This window comes from Schistocerca nitens, chromosome 9 (assembly GCF_023898315.1).
Source record: "Schistocerca nitens isolate TAMUIC-IGC-003100 chromosome 9, iqSchNite1.1, whole genome shotgun sequence".
Lineage (NCBI taxonomy): Eukaryota > Metazoa > Arthropoda > Insecta > Orthoptera > Acrididae > Schistocerca > Schistocerca nitens.
This window is the reverse complement of record NC_064622.1, coordinates 443,031,114-443,049,594: the sequence shown is the minus strand read 5'-3', so window position 1 is coordinate 443,049,594 and position 18,481 is coordinate 443,031,114.

Sequence of the window (18,481 nt, the reverse complement as noted above, 5' to 3'; positions counted from 1 at the left end):
GAAATGAATGAATGTATGGTCGTCTGCTAACCACAGATAGTGAATCGGAATATATGATCATCTTTGAGTCGATCCTTTGGCTACCTTTGGTGAGACCAAAGAGATGGAAGTTACCAGAGCTTTGAGCGTCTGAAAGGTGGCTGACCAATAAGGTAGCAAGGTGCTTCTCCCACTTCGAGAGAGGTGCGAGAGAACCGGAAGACGGCCATGTTTCAGACTCGGCACTCTGGCGCTGAACCTTCTGCTGTAAAGACCTGTTTTTTTGTTGTGCTCCGTAATGAAAGTGTGGAGGCATGGTATGGATGTGGAATATTTAAGAGTAGTTAGAACTAATCATTTCTCTTTCCCAGGAACTTTTGTGGGGAAAATTACAAAGTGAGGCAGGTAATTTTAAGGGGATTGTAGTAAACCAATGGTCACAATGAGCCCACGTGTAGTTATAAGTTGAGATACTAGCGTGTGTACAATAAGCTGAAATATTTAAGAATTAATAGCGTGTGTACAATAAGCTGAAATATTTAAGAAATAGCGTGTGTATCATAAGTTGAAGTATTTAAGAAATATCATTCCGTGTGACACTAAATTTAAACTCTGAGTGAGAATCAAGGTGAGTCGGCCGTTTTTCCAGCAACGCCACTTGGCTTGCATTGCACAGGAAGACGTGCGTTTATCTCCAGAGTTCACAGTAGGAAAGTAGAATTACAAAGTGGAGCAGTGTCGTGTGAAACTGGGATAGATATTGATTGAAGTGGGAAAGCGGAAAGTGATGATGTTGTAACAGTTCTTTGTGTTGTATATCATATTGTTGTGTTGTATATGTCATGTAATTTGGGTATGTGTGTTTTGCATGGGGGTAGCAAGGTAGTTTCGAAAGATTTGTGGGTATGCCTGTTCCTTCTGTATCGCTCGATCTGGAGGAAAGTTTCGTGAGGATGATTGTGAGAGGCGAAGTGTGAGGTATAATAAAAGATCCACCATCCGATCCAGGGAGTGCACTGTTGCGGTAAATAGATTACGAGACCATAGTATAGAGATTCACTAACGTAAAGCCATGCCCACTGGGCGGAATTTCTCATGTGAATTTGTTGTAGGTTGTAGAATTTGTGTGTTTGGGAATAAATCAGAAAGTGAATAGAAAGTGATTGGTGGCCTTTTTTCATTAAATTGTATGTTGTCATAATGTCCCGAATTTATATAAAAGCCGTTAAATCAAAGACAAAAAGTAAATGTGGTATTGCCAGTGCGTAGTGTACAGTCAGCGTTCTATAAATCACTGATAGTCAGATGCGTGTTTCCGTTGCGTATTATTCATGCAGGAGGATAATTTGTAACTAAATAGTAAGATACGAGAATTCATGTTGCTCGATAAATTAAGGAAGAATCCACTCGCTTGGCAAACCACACATCTTGCAGGGCTGACTGCTTGATGCCACAGTATGAGAAAGGCAAGTGGGTGCCTCTCATAATTTCGACCCTGCCAGGATTCCTTTTGTTAGGATTATTTTGTTGCCAGGATTATTGCTGTTAAGATTTTTTTATTTTTTTTGATGGAATATATTGTGATAGCGCTAAGAAGTAAAATTTTTTTTGTTTGCAATTTCTTTCTGGATTGGTGAGGATCTTTTATTTTTTTAATTGCTAGATCGTACAAGGCTGGAAGATCGTGGTATAATTTTTTTTTGCGTAATGTCCGTAGTAACTAGGTCGCAGTCTAAAAGTGTAGTCACCATGGAGAATAGCGAGTCTGGCGTGAACGTAGCAGTGCAGCAGGAAGCTGTTGACCATGTGTTAACGAGCGAGAAAGACAAACACTCGGAAGGGGTTGAATTGTTCACTGGACCGCTCCTGGGTGATCCTTTATGCGGCGGGCTTTGTTCACGAACGCGGGCCTTTCCCGACGACGCGGGCGAGCCGAGATTAGGACAGGTATGCAGTGAAAGTGCAGCTACTCTTAGCGAGGCTACGGTGTCACAGGCGAACGAGGTGAGCGCGTCGAAAGTTGCAAATGACGGTATGATGCTACAGTTGTTACAGAGTTTGGTGAGAGATAATAAGGAGAGAGATAGGAAGAATGAGGAGAGAGATAGGGAGAATAAGGAAAGATTAGATAGAGATAATAAGGAGAGAGATAGGGAGGCTGAGGAGAGACATAGGGAGTTAATGGAAATGATGGACGCGATGTTTAGAGGTAATGAGGAGAGATGGGAAACGATGGATAAAGATAGTGAGGAAAGTATGGAGGCATTGGATAAGGGAAATAAAGAGGCAATGAGGAAGGGACACTCAGTTACCGATGAGCGTCTGCCCGCAGTTAATAATCGGTTAGATGAGGGGGAGAAGAATCTGGATGCGGTGAAGGAAGTATGTGACGCCATGAAAGAAAAAGCTAATAATTTGGAGGTACAAGTATTTGCAATAGAGAGTGATACTACTGAGCGTAGGGACGTGTTGCCGGATGAGCGAATCAAAGAGGTAGTGGTCAGAATGAATACGATTAGTGCAGATGCAGAAAAGATCAGTACAAGAGGCGAGACAGGTTCTGACAGTACGCAGCGAGAGGTTTATGCCGATCAGGAGGAGATACAACCACCATTACAGTTTAAAGAGGCACAATTAGAAATAAGTAGGAAACATAGTGAAGAACTAGCACGGTTGCAATTAGCGTGCAGTAGCGAAGGTGACACACCACCAGGTAGATTGCAGGAGGAGAGTGAGATAAACTCAAAAGGCGAAAATAGGCAGAAAGAGGAAGACGAATTCAGAGAGTCAGAAGAACGGTTGTGTCAGATAAAACAGGTGGCAGACCCAACTGGGTATAGTCCAAGGCTGTCTCAATTTCACGATTCGTTACCTTCATCGTGGGGACTGCTCCTCAAAACGAAGTTTGTGTATAACTATTTGAGGGACGAGGCTAGAGCGAAAATGGAGGAAGACCTTAAAGACTGTAGTAGCTATTTAAATGAATTCTGGTCGAAAAGTAAGGGGGACCAGGTTACACAAAGCATATTGATGATGCCAAATCGTAACGAATGTGGTTTAAGGGATTCAGTGTCGTGCTGTCAGGAAATGTTCAGACGAAACAGGTATTTGAATGTGACATACGAACCTGGGGAGCTCTTTAGGATCTGTATAACGAAGTTGCCAGTGAAATTGAGCAGAGGTATAGCGATGGCAGGCAGAGGCTTAGACGATTCCGCGTCATTTCAGCACTTGTTACAGGAACTGGGTAATGAGAGCAATATCGTGAACGGAGACACGACTCATAGGTCAGTTAGTGTCGAGGGTAGGAACGGCAGAAACTGTCAGAATGACAGGAGAGCATGGAATCCAGGCATTTCATTCTTGTCATAATGGATTCAAGAATAGGAGAAACTAATCCAACATATCAGCCCTTAATATCTTGCTCTAAAACACATGCAGCTGGCACTGAAAATTGTCTATGTAGCAGACATATTCTACTGATATGTAGGAATGCAAATACCATACTTCTGATCAGAGAATAAAACGCCAGTAATGGAATCTATTAGGCTGGTATCTCAGTAAAATTTGCAAATTTTATTTCGAACAGTAAAGTAAAAGGACTGTTTCCTCAAAGAATCCAGTTGCTAAAATGTTATGTAATGATGCCAATGAGTCCAGTTGAATTAGTGTGACTTGACTATTGCAGGTACTAAACACGTAATGTAAAAGGGTCAACATTGTGGTCAGTATGGAATAGGGTACGTTAATACTGCTGTTACAGGTAACATCTGTAACGTGATCGAAGTTTTTAAATTAGATGCCATCTGATCTATAGTATGTCATTGTCGTGGTGACAGCTATAATGAAGTGCTGTGTATGGTTGTTTGGAATCTGGTGTTAGGGAAAGAGGCCACTAGCATCAAAGTTACTAACACTTGGGTTGCCCATTTCTCCCAGCTTGTATATTCTCTGCACACATTTAATTTTCGTGTAAGCACAGATTCCTAACTAGCCAATTCTTTACTGTGTATAGTGGACCATTCAGAGTGTGGCGTATTGTTCATGAAAATGCTGTACTAATTGAGACGATCAAGGGAAAACAATCTCGGGGGCTTCATCACATTTCTAACATCAAATTATGGAAAAGTTAAGGATAGATCTAAGGTAGGAAATTTATGGTAGATAGTCAGTGTATTTAATTGTGATGTGTAACGTTGTGCAGGGTCAAATCGAACATAAGAATTTTCAGGCGGGATGTCAGGAAGTGTGACGGAATAGACTGGTCGAATGAGTCATGAACAGGAGTCGACAGAGTGGTGTATGTACGCATTTTTTGTCGTATGAATAAGGATCAAGCAGAAACGACGTGATGATTAATGAGTGAATAAAGATGGTAGATAGAGAAGCGACGTGATAAATAGTAGTGGATAAAGGTGGTATATGAGGAGAAGCGACGTGAAGCAAGGTGATTAATAAAGAGAGATTCGACGTGATGAAACAGTGGTAAATAAAGGTGAGTAGAATTGAATAATGTGGAGATGTCTTAGATGTATGTTACAGAGAGGCCTGTGTATGCTGCAATAGAGATTGATGCCAATGGCGAAGGAAGACCAGGAAATGATGGAGTAATGGACGGACGGAGAGCCGAAATACGAATGAAGAGACGAGGACAACTGCGCAATGTGAAAGGACGTAAAGGGAGTATGAGACCCAGATGGTGAACGTTGTGGAATACTGACGTGAGATGTGATATAAGTGTAGATCTAATTCTTAGCATAAAATTTGCGATTGGGCAAAATTAATATTTTTTGTTGTTGTTGAAGCCTGGTACCAGTATAACCAATCAAAACGGTACCAAGAATGTGTGCAGTTATTTTTGCAGGTTGATTAATTTGTGTATTTTTGTTCTTAGATGAAATGTCGCGATTCTAAGTTGATATTTAACATAAAGTGAATGCAGAGGTAAGCCGATGGAGAGAGGTGCCAGAGTGAAAGGACGAATTCGGAGACTGGAATGCTCTCTCCGAAACAGCTTCATGTGTTATGTGGTTGAGTAAAAGGGAGCAAAGGTATGGTATGTTGTCGTGAGTGTGGTGGTGTTAAGGTTAGCTGACTTCTAGACCTATTCTGTTAGTGTATTAATGGATTGAATGAGAGGGAAAATGTGATGTCTGGTGAGTGAGAGTCGTAGAGTAGTGTGATCAATGCGCACACTCCTGTAAAGGGGATGCTACCGATCTGTAACTAAAACATTATTATGTATTGTTTGATTGGGATGAACCTCGATGGCAGGTCAGGATCTGACATCATGTGGATGGTTCATACATGTCCTAGAAATGTTGTTATATATAATAAAAAAAGGTAAAATATATAGAAAGATACTAATTTCAGTCAGTCACAAGCACAAAGGTGCATTGTATGTTGTAGATTTAGAGTCATCAGTTTCTAAAATGTTTGTTGTGTTAGGATGTTAAAGTAGTTTACTATTTAATAACATGTGGTAGGTAATTGTGAGCCTTGTGGATTATTCTTATTTTTTGTTAGAGCACTTTCAAGGGGTATTAATTTCAGTCAGTCACAAGCACAAAAGTTCATTGTATATTGTAGTTTTAGAATAAACAGTTTCGAACACTTTCACTGTGATAGGATGATAGAGTAGCCTACTATTTGATATTGTAATTATGAGCAGTATAGATTGTTTATTATTCCTTTTGTTTTTTTTTTTTTACACTTTCATGTTTTGTATGTGGGACGACAGGTACAATGAATAGCACGAGTGTGGGCTGTCTATAGAAAAGAGATAAATGTTGATGTTGTATGTGTAGAAAACTAGGGTGTATAATTTTAATGTAAGAATTTCCTTTTGTCTGTAATGTTGCGAGATGCACGGAAGATCTGGCTAATTGGGTGTCATAACGCCCATACCGCTAATGGGCCGAGCTGACGTCGCCATGGCGACAGGCGACACAGCCGCGGCACTCCCCACTCCACTGTCGGACGAGGTACACTCCATGCGCCCGCTACAGCAGGTCAATGGCCTGGGGCGACACGCACGTATCACTGGCCATTCATGAGTTCCGCCACCCTTACGACTGGGGAAGGTATCCCGCGGAGGCAACAGCGGGTGGTTTCTTCTGCTCAACGGTGCGCGCAGCGGCGCTACTGCAGAATGGACGAGGCACGGCAGAGCCCGGCGAGCATTTGTTACCAGCAACTATTACCTAGTACTGGACTGTGGAGCCGTGAAACAAGATGACTGCGACTTTCCATAATGTGGAAAGTGAAGGACTGGTGTTTCCACGTTGTGAGTGGTGGAAAAGATTTTGTCTTTAGCAGACAGAACGATCGTTTTGTTTTGTCTTGACCACTGAATGGTGGGATCCATAAACTTTTGACAATGACTTGTTAAGTGTGCTTTGTGAATTGCATGTGGGACACTTGGTATACTTAGAGGACAGTTGTCGTATGGTGAACAATTATTGTATGAAGGCAAGAAACTAGAGTGGGACATTGACATTTGCGTCTGTAGTAGGAGACATTTCTTGAATTGGCGCGGGAATAAGTGCTGTTTGTTGAAACTTACGACTTTTAATTACACCATGAACTGAAAGGACAGAACCGTGGATAATAGTAGTTGTAGGGCCATTTTTTGGACGAACAGATTCGTGTGGATGGTACTCTGAGAGTGACTATGACATTTGTGTTTAATGAGAGATACAGTTTACTGTTCAGTGCGTGTTCAAAATGCCGAATTGGGTGACTCAAAGACTTTCGTCCGGGAAACCATGGGAGAGCTTTGACACCGAGACAGTGGTTCTAGGAAAACTATCAGCAACTTTTTGACCCCAAGAAAATCACAGAATGAAATGTTTCCGTGTGACTCGCAAGATAGGGAATAATGTATTTGTAATTGTGTAAATGTTTTTTTTATATGTTTCATTCCTGAAGGGACAGCAAGCGTAATTGTATTTTATTAATATTTGTGTTTAGAATAGTTAGTGTTTTTTTTTGTTTGTTCTGGGTTATCAAGTTCACGTAGCATGTTTATTAGAATATTTGGTACAATGATGCTTTAATTATAAGCCAGTGGCGTAATACTAACGTAGCGGTTCATGTAGCATTGATCAGTAAGATTGTCACAGGGGACAAGAGTTTGCATTGCACAACAAATATCGGAATTAACTGATGTATTTTGATGTCATGCATAGTAATAATCTTGTTGGTGTTTTGACTGAAGCCACTTATTTTTATTATCACAGTGGTGATATTTCACATTAAAGTGTAACGAAGGCTAGTCGAAATGCAAGTTCTTGTCGTCTATATGTGTGACAACAGAGAAATGAACAGTAGAGTAAGATAAGAGAGCTACTGGTAGATTCAAGCACTTATTGCTAACTATTTATTGCGAGTATTGATCAAAGTTGATGGACTGACTAGCTTAGCAGCAGGTATTTGTACTGATGGACAAGGATAAGGTTAAACTCACTGTCGAGTAGTTGTGGCAATTGCTTAGGTGATGATAGTTAATGAGGTATGACATGATGTCTTAGACGAACTATATTACGTAACCAGTATGTAACTTGTGGTGTATTTCATTGTTTTTCTTCTCAGTTTTATTTCGCTGTAGGTTTGAGGTATATTTTAGAGTAATGGTATGGAGCCTGACATTCTACGTGTAACTAGTGTACGAAATTTTTTTCTTTTGTTGATTTTGTTTTGTATTTAGACTTTGCTGTGTAAGGGTTTTTACAGCGCAATTTATGAATGTCAGATTACTTGCTCTGTGTTTGGACGGTGAGCTATTTAAAATTTCATGAGTACAATTAGTATTTTTTTTATTTGTTTTAGAATTATTGAAATTTGGATTACTCATAAAAATAACGAAGATCCCAGTAACTAAAGCAAATTTTTATATCAATATTATTTTTCATTTCTATGATGTGATGTTTTATTTGTCATGTGGATTGTTATATATTTGTATGTGTACGTTACTCCGGATTGTGGAGAGTACAATAATGCAACAACTGTCAATAATTTGGTCGTCTATTTGAGGTCACCAGGGGCTAAGGTCTCCTCCTGGTTATTTTGATGAATTGCTACGTTTGTTTTAATACAGTTTTCTTAAAAAAATGTTCGGAACTACCCTCGCATTGCAAGGATAGTACCGTGCCATTTTTTTCTGCATGGGTAGCCGGTGGTGAAAGGGTACAGTACCGCCCAACATTGAAAATAGGTACGAAATTCTTGTCAGAACAACACATTTTTTGTGTAAAAGTAACTCAATTTCAATTAATACAGCGAAGCCGGATACCAGTGTGGGAAAGAATGACAATTTATTTATTTAATTGATCACATGTGCACTCCCTCAAAATAAATCCCTACATCCAGTTTGGTGAGATCTGTGAAATGAATGAATGTATGGTCGTCTGCTAACCACAGATAGTGAATCGGAATATATGATCATCTTTGAGTCGATCCTTTGGCTACCTTTGGTGAGACCAAAGAGATGGAAGTTACCAGAGCTTTGAGCGTCTGAAAGGTGGCTGACCAATAAGGTAGCAAGGTGCTTCTCCCACTTCGAGAGAGGTGCGAGAGAACCGGAAGACGGCCATGTTTCAGACTCGGCACTCTGGCGCTGAACCTTCTGCTGTAAAGACCTGTTTTTTTGTTGTGCTCCGTAATGAAAGTGTGGAGGCATGGTATGGATGTGGAATATTTAAGAGTAGTTAGAACTAATCATTTCTCTTTCCCAGGAACTTTTGTGGGGAAAATTACAAAGTGAGGCAGGTAATTTTAAGGGGATTGTAGTAAACCAACGGTCACAATGAGCCCACGTGTAGTTATAAGTTGAGATACTAGCGTGTGTACAATAAGCTGAAATATTTAAGAATTAATAGCGTGTGTACAATAAGCTGAAATATTTAAGAAATAGCGTGTGTATCATAAGTTGAAGTATTTAAGAAATATCATTCCGTGTGACGCTAAATTTAAACTCTGAGAGAGAATCAAGGTGAGTCGGCCGTTTTTCCAGCAACGCCACTTGGCTTGCATTGCACAGGAAGACGTGCGTTTATCTCCAGAGTTCACAGTAGGAAAGTAGAATTACAAAGTGGGGCAGTGTCGTGTGAAACTGGGATAGATATTGATTGAAGTGGGAAAGCGGAAAGTGATGATGTTGTAACAGTTCTTTGTGTTGTATATCATATTGTTGTGTTGTATATGTCATGTAATTTGGGTATGTGTGTTTTGCATGGGGGTAGCAAGGTAGTTTCGAAAGGTTTGTGGGTATGCCTGTTCCTTCTGTATCGCTCGATCTGGAGGAAAGTTTCGTGAGGATGATTGTGAGAGGCGAAGTGTGAGGTATAATAAAAGATCCACCATCCGATCCAGGGAGTGCACTGTTGCGGTAAATAGATTACGAGACCATAGTATAGAGATTCACTAACGTAAAGCCATGCCCACTGGGCGGAATTTCTCATGTGAATTTGTTGTAGGTTGTAGAATTTGTGTGTTTGGGAATAAATCAGATAGTGAATAGAAAGTGATTGGTGGCCTTTTTTCATTAAATTGTATGTTGTCATAATGTCCCGAATTTATATAAAAGCCGTTAAATCAAAGACAAAAAGTAAATGTGGTATTGCCAGTGCGTAGTGTGCAGTCAGCGTTCTATAAATCACTGATAGTCAGATGCGTGTTTCCGTTGCGTATTATTCATGCAGGAGGATAATTTGTAACTAAATAGTAAGATACGAGAATTCATGTTGCTCGATAAATTAAGGAAGAATCCACTCGCTTGGCAAACCACACATCTTGCAGGCCTGACTGCTTGATGCCACAGTATGAGAAAGGCAAGTGGGTTCCTCTCAAGGTGTCTGCTGTTTTTGACATATCCGAAAATAGCGTACGTGGTCATGGAGAATTTACAATGAGGGTAGCCTCCATAGAGAACAAACAAAAATCTGGAGGAGTTGCAGGTGTCTCTCTCAGATTACCTCACGCTTCTTTCAACAAAGACGCTAATAACAAAACATATTTTCAAAATCACCCAAAATCGTTAAATGACTTCAAAAATGGCCGTCCTCCCGCTGCTTTACACTCAACCCTGCACCTGAGAGTGGGCTAACATATAACCAACACAGAGCATACTTTCCAAGAGATTAGAATAATTTTGCCTCAGTGGATTCCTTATTACTTACAACTTACCAGATGGATGGTTGTCACCAGCTGGCACGAAGTATTTTGTAGAATTGATCGTCAATGTGTGCTCTAAAAGTCCTTTTTCTCCTGTCTCCTAGAAAGAGATGAATGAATATAGTGTTAATGGTGAATGCTTTCGGTATTACCTGTAAAATTTTGACTAAACTTATATTTTAGAGGTTCTTCTGCGAAACAGTCGAACTCCGTGTATGGGTACAAGTTGAAAATTTCTCGGCCTGGCAGAGAAAGGCTCACTGGCTTATCTAAAATGCAATTATTTTTCGAAGTATCCCCCTTTTAATCCAATGAGCTTTGTCCCTCGTTAATGCAATGAGTGGACTTCTATGTCGTGAAGGCAGCCATTGTCTACTAGTTAGCTGGGTCACTGGCAGACAGTTTCTATGTTTCGACACAGTGTATCGATACGTGGAACTGTTTCAGTGTTTCGAAACGGCTATGTTTCACTGTTTCGAGACAGTGGTGTTTCATTCCGCTCTGTGTCGGATAACGGGACCAGATTCGATCTCGAGCCGGGCACAGAAACTGTATCGTTGTTTCAAAATAACGCTGTTTCAGTCCACTTGTGCTTGGAACTGACTAATTGTATCGAAACAGTGATGTTTCGTTTCGCTTTGTCTCGGACGAGATTCGGGCACCGCACAGATACTGAAATACGTTTAATACACTATTTCATAAAACACTTTCAAGAGTGTCGAAATATTTTTGACACACAACAGCATGAAGTTTAAGATTTCCGAAAATAAAGCCTCGTTTCTAATTGATTGCTCTATTCCGAAATGACGTAGTATATGCTTTATAAACACTGACACACAATAAAATAAAGCACACTATTCGCTTTCAAAATAATAAGAGTGTGAAAAACATTCAGTTAAATTACACATCTCCTATAACATACGCTTCTCTATTCATGTACAGTAATCAAATTAAAAAACGCAAGTTAAGGTACAGCATTTTGAATTAAAAATGGCGTAGAGTGGCACTTTTTAGACATATACGTAAATTGGATGCACTTTCAAACAATGTGATTGACGGATCATTGATGATGTAATGGTGAACAGGAAGGGCTGGGAAGCATTGTGGATTTATAGTAATGGTTCGCAACACCTTGGGGGACAAAAATTTTTTTTCTCTTGTATTTTGTTATTTATTCGAATTATGTGGCTTTATTTGTGAGTCTATAATCCATGTGCCTATTTTCCACGTTGATTTATTTTATGTGCATGGACATTCGCAGGACGGATATAGATTATCCATACTAACGAAATGTGGGAATCGAGGTATCGTATCCGTTGTTTGTGCAGTTTGCTCCCGCCTCCAATTCCGTTCGTGTTGGTTCTTCTGTCTTCAGCAATGGCGTTACGAAGCCCGGTGTGGGATTATTTTATGAAGATAAATCCTGACAAAATTAAGTGTAACTTGTGCTCGGCATGTTGACGTTTAAAAGTAGTTCAACTTCTTGCTTAAACAGACATTTGCAACATAAGCATCCAACACTTAATTTAAGTGAAACTCGTTCGAAATCAGTTTTTATGAATCTGGGCAGTGACGAAGCCAGTTCAGTTTCCACAGCAACTGTTCAGTAATCTGCCATTTCAGTGCCTGTGCGTCAAGATGAACAATCAGTGTAAGAAATACCCAGCACTTCCACCGGTTCAGTTGTGGGTAGGTGTGGTAGACAAACAAAGATTACTGGATTTGCATCAAGACCAGTGCCTTCATCAAAACGAGCCAAAATAGACGAAAAGATTTTAAGACTTGTTGTTAAAGAATACTTTCCATTTAATGCAGTTGAGAGTGTAGAGTTTAGAGAAATGTCTTATTTATTAAATGAAAACTATGTACCTCCCAGTAGAAAAACACTCTCCCACAGATTACTCTCTCAAGTGTTCGGCAGCACACGAGTGCGAGTAAGATCTGCAGTGCAAACTGCATCCTACATCTGCATTACAACTGATGAATGGACATCTGTGAAAAATGAGAATTATATTGCAGTGACTGCTCACTTCATTAATAAAAACTGCAATCTGAAGCCATATTTGTTATCTAATTTTAAATTCCATTACAAGCATACAGCAGAAAACATTTCCAGTGAATTACAATATGTGACTTTGACTTGGGGTATTACCAATAAAATTGTAACTTGCACTACAGATAATGCACCTAATATGGTGAAGGCAGTGATGATGTGCAAATGGTGGCATGTACATTGTTTTGCACAAACAATGAATTTAATTGTGCAAGCAAGCCTTGAACCAATTACAGATACAAGGGAAAAAGTGAAGTCAATAGCGGAATTTTTCAAAAGAAGTCCTCAAGCACTTGAAAAATTACACAATATTCAGAAGCAAATGGGCTTCCCTATTTTAACACTGAAACAAGATTGCCCTACGGCATGGAATTCTACGTATGAAATGCTTGACAGGCTGTTGAAAATCAAAGAGCCTTTGAAAAGCACCCTCGCCATCCTCAGAGTGGATTCACAAACAAAACTGTCCAATGAAGACTGGTCAGTTATTGAAAAATCTTGTGACATACTATCTCATTTTGAGCAAGTCACAACAGAAATTAGCAGTGAAAGAAATGTAACCTTGTCAAAAGTTGTCTTATTAAGAGAGATTTACAAAGTCACTGTCTGAGACTGAAAAACTCAGATCACAGCAATGAAGCCACTAATACAGTAACTGCTGAACTTGAGGACGGAATCTCCACAAACCTCGTTCAAAAGTTTGCAGATAAAGCAGTTGCTTGTGAAGCAACTTTATTTGATCCTCGCTTCAGGGAGCATGGATTTCCAAAAACTGAGCATCGATTAAATGAAACAAAAGCTGTCATAATTAACAAATGTTGTGCAATACGACAGAAACCCACTCGGTGTTATACAGAAAATCCACCACCAACCAAACCAGTTGTGGTGAGCACATTCACCTTCAGCAGTGGCGACACTTGGCAAGATTTTGACCAAGCTGTAGGTGGCTTGATCCAAAGTGTAGACAATCCACGTGCTGCAAGTATAGTCGAGCTTGATAAATATATGAAGATGCCACTCATACACAGATTACAAGATCCATTGCTGTGGTGGAAAGAAAATCAAGTGTTGTTTCCTACACTGTTTGAAATAATGAAACGACGTCTTTGTATTGTGGCCACCTCTGTTCCATGTGAGCGCATATTTTCAAAGCAGGGCAAACAATAACAGACAGACGATCCTGTCTTTCAAGCGAAAAAGTACCGAAAATGACATTTCTAAACTGCAACTTAGAATAGGTACAGCAGATCTACTCAGAAATGAAACAGTAAAATTTGAATTGATTTTGTTCCTCTCTGGTCAGTGTGCACTGAATTTATATCTGATTGTATTTTGTTTAGTCCACTAAATCGTGCATGTAGCTATCTTACAAGAACATTTTTCTCAAATTTGTTACACGCAGAAGACACGCTTCCGCTGACCATACAGTGAGTTTATTTTTTTTTTTTTTAGTATGTTATTTATTCATTTATGTGTTTGAGAATAATTATCGGATTTGTGTATGTACATGTTTGTGTTTTTATTTTTGTAAATGTGCTATGTTTGGTTATTACACTATAGGCATCTTGATACTTGTGTATCATAAATAATTCTGAGGCAAATCAACAATGGTACTTCGATACTTTTGCTTTTGGTGTTCAGATACTGTGATGAAAATTGCATTTCAACAGCAACGTAACTTCATCTCTGATTTACTGGGGAAGTTTATAATAAAATGGTAATACATCTGCTTCCTGCGAATACTTAAGGGAACTCCATGTACCTCAAACCAACTTCTTTAGCAAGAACTATAAGTGGTGTAGAGGCAGATCTGCCATGATATAGGTATCACAAAGGCATTACACTGTATGAATTGTTTTAAAATTTTTAGCTCCAGTCTGTTATGGTAATTTTTTGATCTGTACGCATCAGTCATTTTGCATCCTGCTCTGTGTGACAAACAATGGAAAATTTAACTGTGAGTAGTAAAAGTGTGAGTGGCACACTCATAAATGTTAATTCAGTGCCTCGCTTCCCAGAATGTTATCTCAGATGGTTCAAATGGCTCTGAGTACTATGGGATTTAACATCTGTGGTCATCAGTCCCCTAGAACTTAGAACTGCTTAAACCTAACTAACCTAAGGTCATCACACACATCCATGCCCGAGGCAGGATTCGAACCTGCGACCGTAGCGGTCACGCGGCGCCAGACTGTAGCGCCTAGAACCGCACGGCCACACCGGCCGGCAATGTTATCTCCATAAATTATATCTCACGATAAGCCTATTCAAGAGTACATACAGATTATCACTCATAAAACCTATCAAAATTATGCTCTAGAATACAGGGAAACGAGTTTGGCAAAACCTGTTATGTCAAACATATTTAGTCTGACGTCGGCCAATTGGAAGGCATGAAAGCAACGCATTTGCTACAGGAAATGCGGAACTGCAAAGACGTCTAAGTGAAAGTTTTATACTTTCTGCGATATGACTGGCGCTCTCGCACCTCATTTGTGTCCCTGGAATATTATTCTTGCACTGAAAGTCGCTTGTCGCTAGTGATCATTTGCGTTTACATATGGTAAATTATTTACGCTACAGGAGAAATAGAGACATAAAAACACGAAAAATACTTAGAAGACAGTATAATGTATCATTCTTTGGTCGGAGGTTTGAGTGCAGGAAAAAAGACTCCATATAAATTGCACAACACGTTTTTGTCCGAAACTTGATAGTCAAACTGTTGAGGAGAAATAGACAAATGGAATATCAGACCCACCAGTAGGACGTCCAGTTTTGCACAAAATAAGAAACTGTCTCAAATCATGGTAGTTGAGGCAGAAGTAATTAGTAATTTGAGGGAAAAATCTTTTCCGAATTTTCATAGCCAATGGAGTATCAAATTGACAGGCGTGAGGTCTAGTTCTATAAAAACATAACTACTTCAAAGTAATCATGGTAATAAAGAAAAACTTAATTAGTGATTTGAGGGAAAACTGAGATATTTCATAAGCAGCTGTCGGTAGCTATGTAAATCAAATGTCAAAAGTTCATCTCTTCAATGCCTAGCTGTTTCGCGCATAAGAAATTTCATTGGTGTGATATCTGTTAAAATGGTGCGCGTGAAATCGAGCACCAACTTCAGGTCATTTATAGAACAGATCATTTATAGAACAGAAAGCAAACGAAGTCTCAAAAAGATCATGCTTTTTGAACAAAACTTGAGAATAAAAAAGATCAAATAATATGGGAAATGATTTGTCTATAAGTCAGAAATAAAACAAACTAGAGAAACATTTGACGTGAGCCTCAAATGACGAAATCATGTGCAGAAAATAAGGGGCTGGTTGAGAATTTACAGACCGTTATTTGACTTAGGATCTTGGAATTTTAAAGAGTGCTAGAGTATATTTGTCTAGTGGATTATGTATAATGTACAGTCTGCGGTTGTATGACATTAACATATTTCTGTCATCTCTGCCTAAAAGTGCAAAAAAGTTTAACCGACAGGAAGAAGATGCTGTGATATGCAAATGATTAGCTTTTCAGAGCATTCACACAAGGTTGGCGCCGGTGGCGACACCTACAACGTGCTGACATGAGGAAAGTTTCCAACCGATTTCTCAAACACAAACAGCAGTTGACCGGCGTTGCCTGGTGAAACGTTGTTGTGATGCCTCGTGTAAGGAGGAGAAATGCGTACCATCACGTTTCCGGCTTTTATAAAGGTCGGATTGTAGCCTATCGCGATTGCGGTTTATTATATCGCGACATTGCTGCTCGCGTTGGTCGAGATACAATGACTGTTATGAGAATATGGAATCGGTGGGTTCAGGAGGGTAATACGGAACGCCGTGCTGGATACCAACGGCCTCGTATCACTAGCGGTCGAGATGACAGGCATCTTATCCGCATGGCTGTAACGGATCGTGCAGCCACGTCTCGATCCCTGAGTCAACAGATGGGGACGTTTGCAAGACAACAACCATATGCACGAACAGTTCGACGACGTTTCCAGCAGCATGGACTATCAGCTCGGAGACCATGGCTGCGGTTACCCTTGACGCTGCATCACAGACAGGAGCGCATGCGATGGTGTACTCAACGAGGAACCTGGGTGCACGAATGGCTGTTTACAGCATCATGATGGTCGCATCCCTGTTTGGCGACATCGCGGTGAACGCACATTGGAAGCTTGTCTTCGTCATCGCCATACTGGCGTATCACCCAGCGTGATGGTATGGGGTGCCACTGGTTACACGTCTCGGTCACCTCTTGTTCGCATTGACGGCACTTTGAACAGTGGACGTTATATTTCAAATGTGTTACGACCCGTGGCTCCACCCTTCATTCGAAACCTGCGAAACCCTACATTTCAGCAGGATAATGCTTGACCGCATATTGCAGGTCCTGTACGGGTATTTCTGGATACAGAAAATGTTCGACTGCTGCCCTGGCCAGCACATTCTCCAGATCTCTCACCAATTGAAAACGTCTGATCAATGGTGACCGAGCAACCGGCTTGTCATAATACGCCAGTCACTACTTTTGATGAACTGTGGTATCATGTTGAAGCTGCATGGGCAGCTGTACCTGTACACGCCATCCAAGCTCTGTTTGACTCAATGCCCAGGAGTATCAAGGCAGTTATTACGGCCAGAGGTGATTGTTCTGGGTACTGATTTCTCAGGATTTATGCACCCAAATTGCATGAAAATGTAATCACATGTCAGTTCTAGTATAATATATTTGTCCAGTGAATACCCGTTTATCATATGCATTTCTTCTCGGTGTAGCAATTTTAATGGCCAGTAGTGTACATCGTCATCCGGCCTTGTCTTCTCGGTGGTTCACTTTTTTTTTGCAAGGGAGTGTAGCACGCCAAGTTTTGGGGTTGGAAATATTGAATCTATAAACATGAATGACTTCATAAGTAGTTTTGGAACCTATAAGAAAACTGTAATTTGGCTTTAGATGCAGTTCCCGATTTTAACAAATTCATTTGGCAGGCACTTAACGAATAGTACGTTCAGTTTGTGCATCGGTGAAGGTAAAAGTGTTGGTGGTGAGTATATGAAGTTAAAAAAGCAATTGATAAAGTCTTATATTGACAAAAACGTAAAGGAATTCCACCAACTGAAGAACACTGAAAACTAAAACGTGTCTCCTCATCAATAAAGCTATACAAAAAATTATTTCTTTTTTCAGATGGTTCAGTCGACAGCCACGGAGCTGCGCCGGCTTTAACACGAATAACTTAATTAAGACTACAGGTAGCGTGCCGAGTGATACTGACGTGGCCGGCGAGGTTGAGGAGGAGTCCGTAGCGCAGGTCGATGGGCGTGACCCGGTCGCAGCGCGCCTGCATCTCCACAACGAAGATGTCGTCTACGGTGAGGCGGAAGACGAGCAGCACCAGAACGGAGCCCGGGAAGCCCTCCTCGCCCGCGGGGCTCAAGTGGCTCATCACCACCCGGTCGTCCACCAATCGCGACTGCCACACCACCTGTCGGCGAAACACACGCACGACGTCACAGCCGCCTGCCACATACCCACTTGGCTGCATGCTGTCCGACACACCAGTGTGATGACAACCAGCAGGGGACTGGAGTGAATGGCACATTGTGTTACCAGCCAGTGTAGCCAGATACCCAGATTTTCGCTGGATGTTCCGATTTTTAGGGTTGTCATGAACCACCCTGCGTAAGGCTTACACGGAACGATGAATGGAGACTTGCCAAGAGCTCTAAATACAGGGTGTCTCATATTTTTGGGTCAAACTGAAACTTTTTGGTGGTAAGTTCCTATGGGATCAAACTGCTGAGGTCATTGGTCCCTAGGCTTACACACTACTTGTTGTTGTTGACTGTTATTGATGTCTTCAGTCCTGAGACTGGTTTGATGCAGCTCTCCATGCTACTCTATCCTGTGCAAGCTTCATCTCCCAGTACTTACTGCAACCTACATCCTTCTAAATGTGCTTAGTGTACTCATCTCTTGGTCTCCCTCTACGATTTTTACCCTCCACGCTGCCCTCCAATGCTAAATTTGTGATCCCTTGATGCCTCAAAACATGTCCGACCAACCGATCCCTTCTTCTAGTCAAGTTGTGCCACAAACTTCTCTTCTCCCCAATCCTATTCAATACCTCCTCATTAGTTACGTGATCTACCCACCTTATCTTCAGCATTCTTCTGTAGCACCACATTTCGAAAGCTTCTATTCTCTTCTTGTCCAAACTAGTAATCGTCCATGTTTCACTTCCATACATGGTTACACTCTATACAAATACTT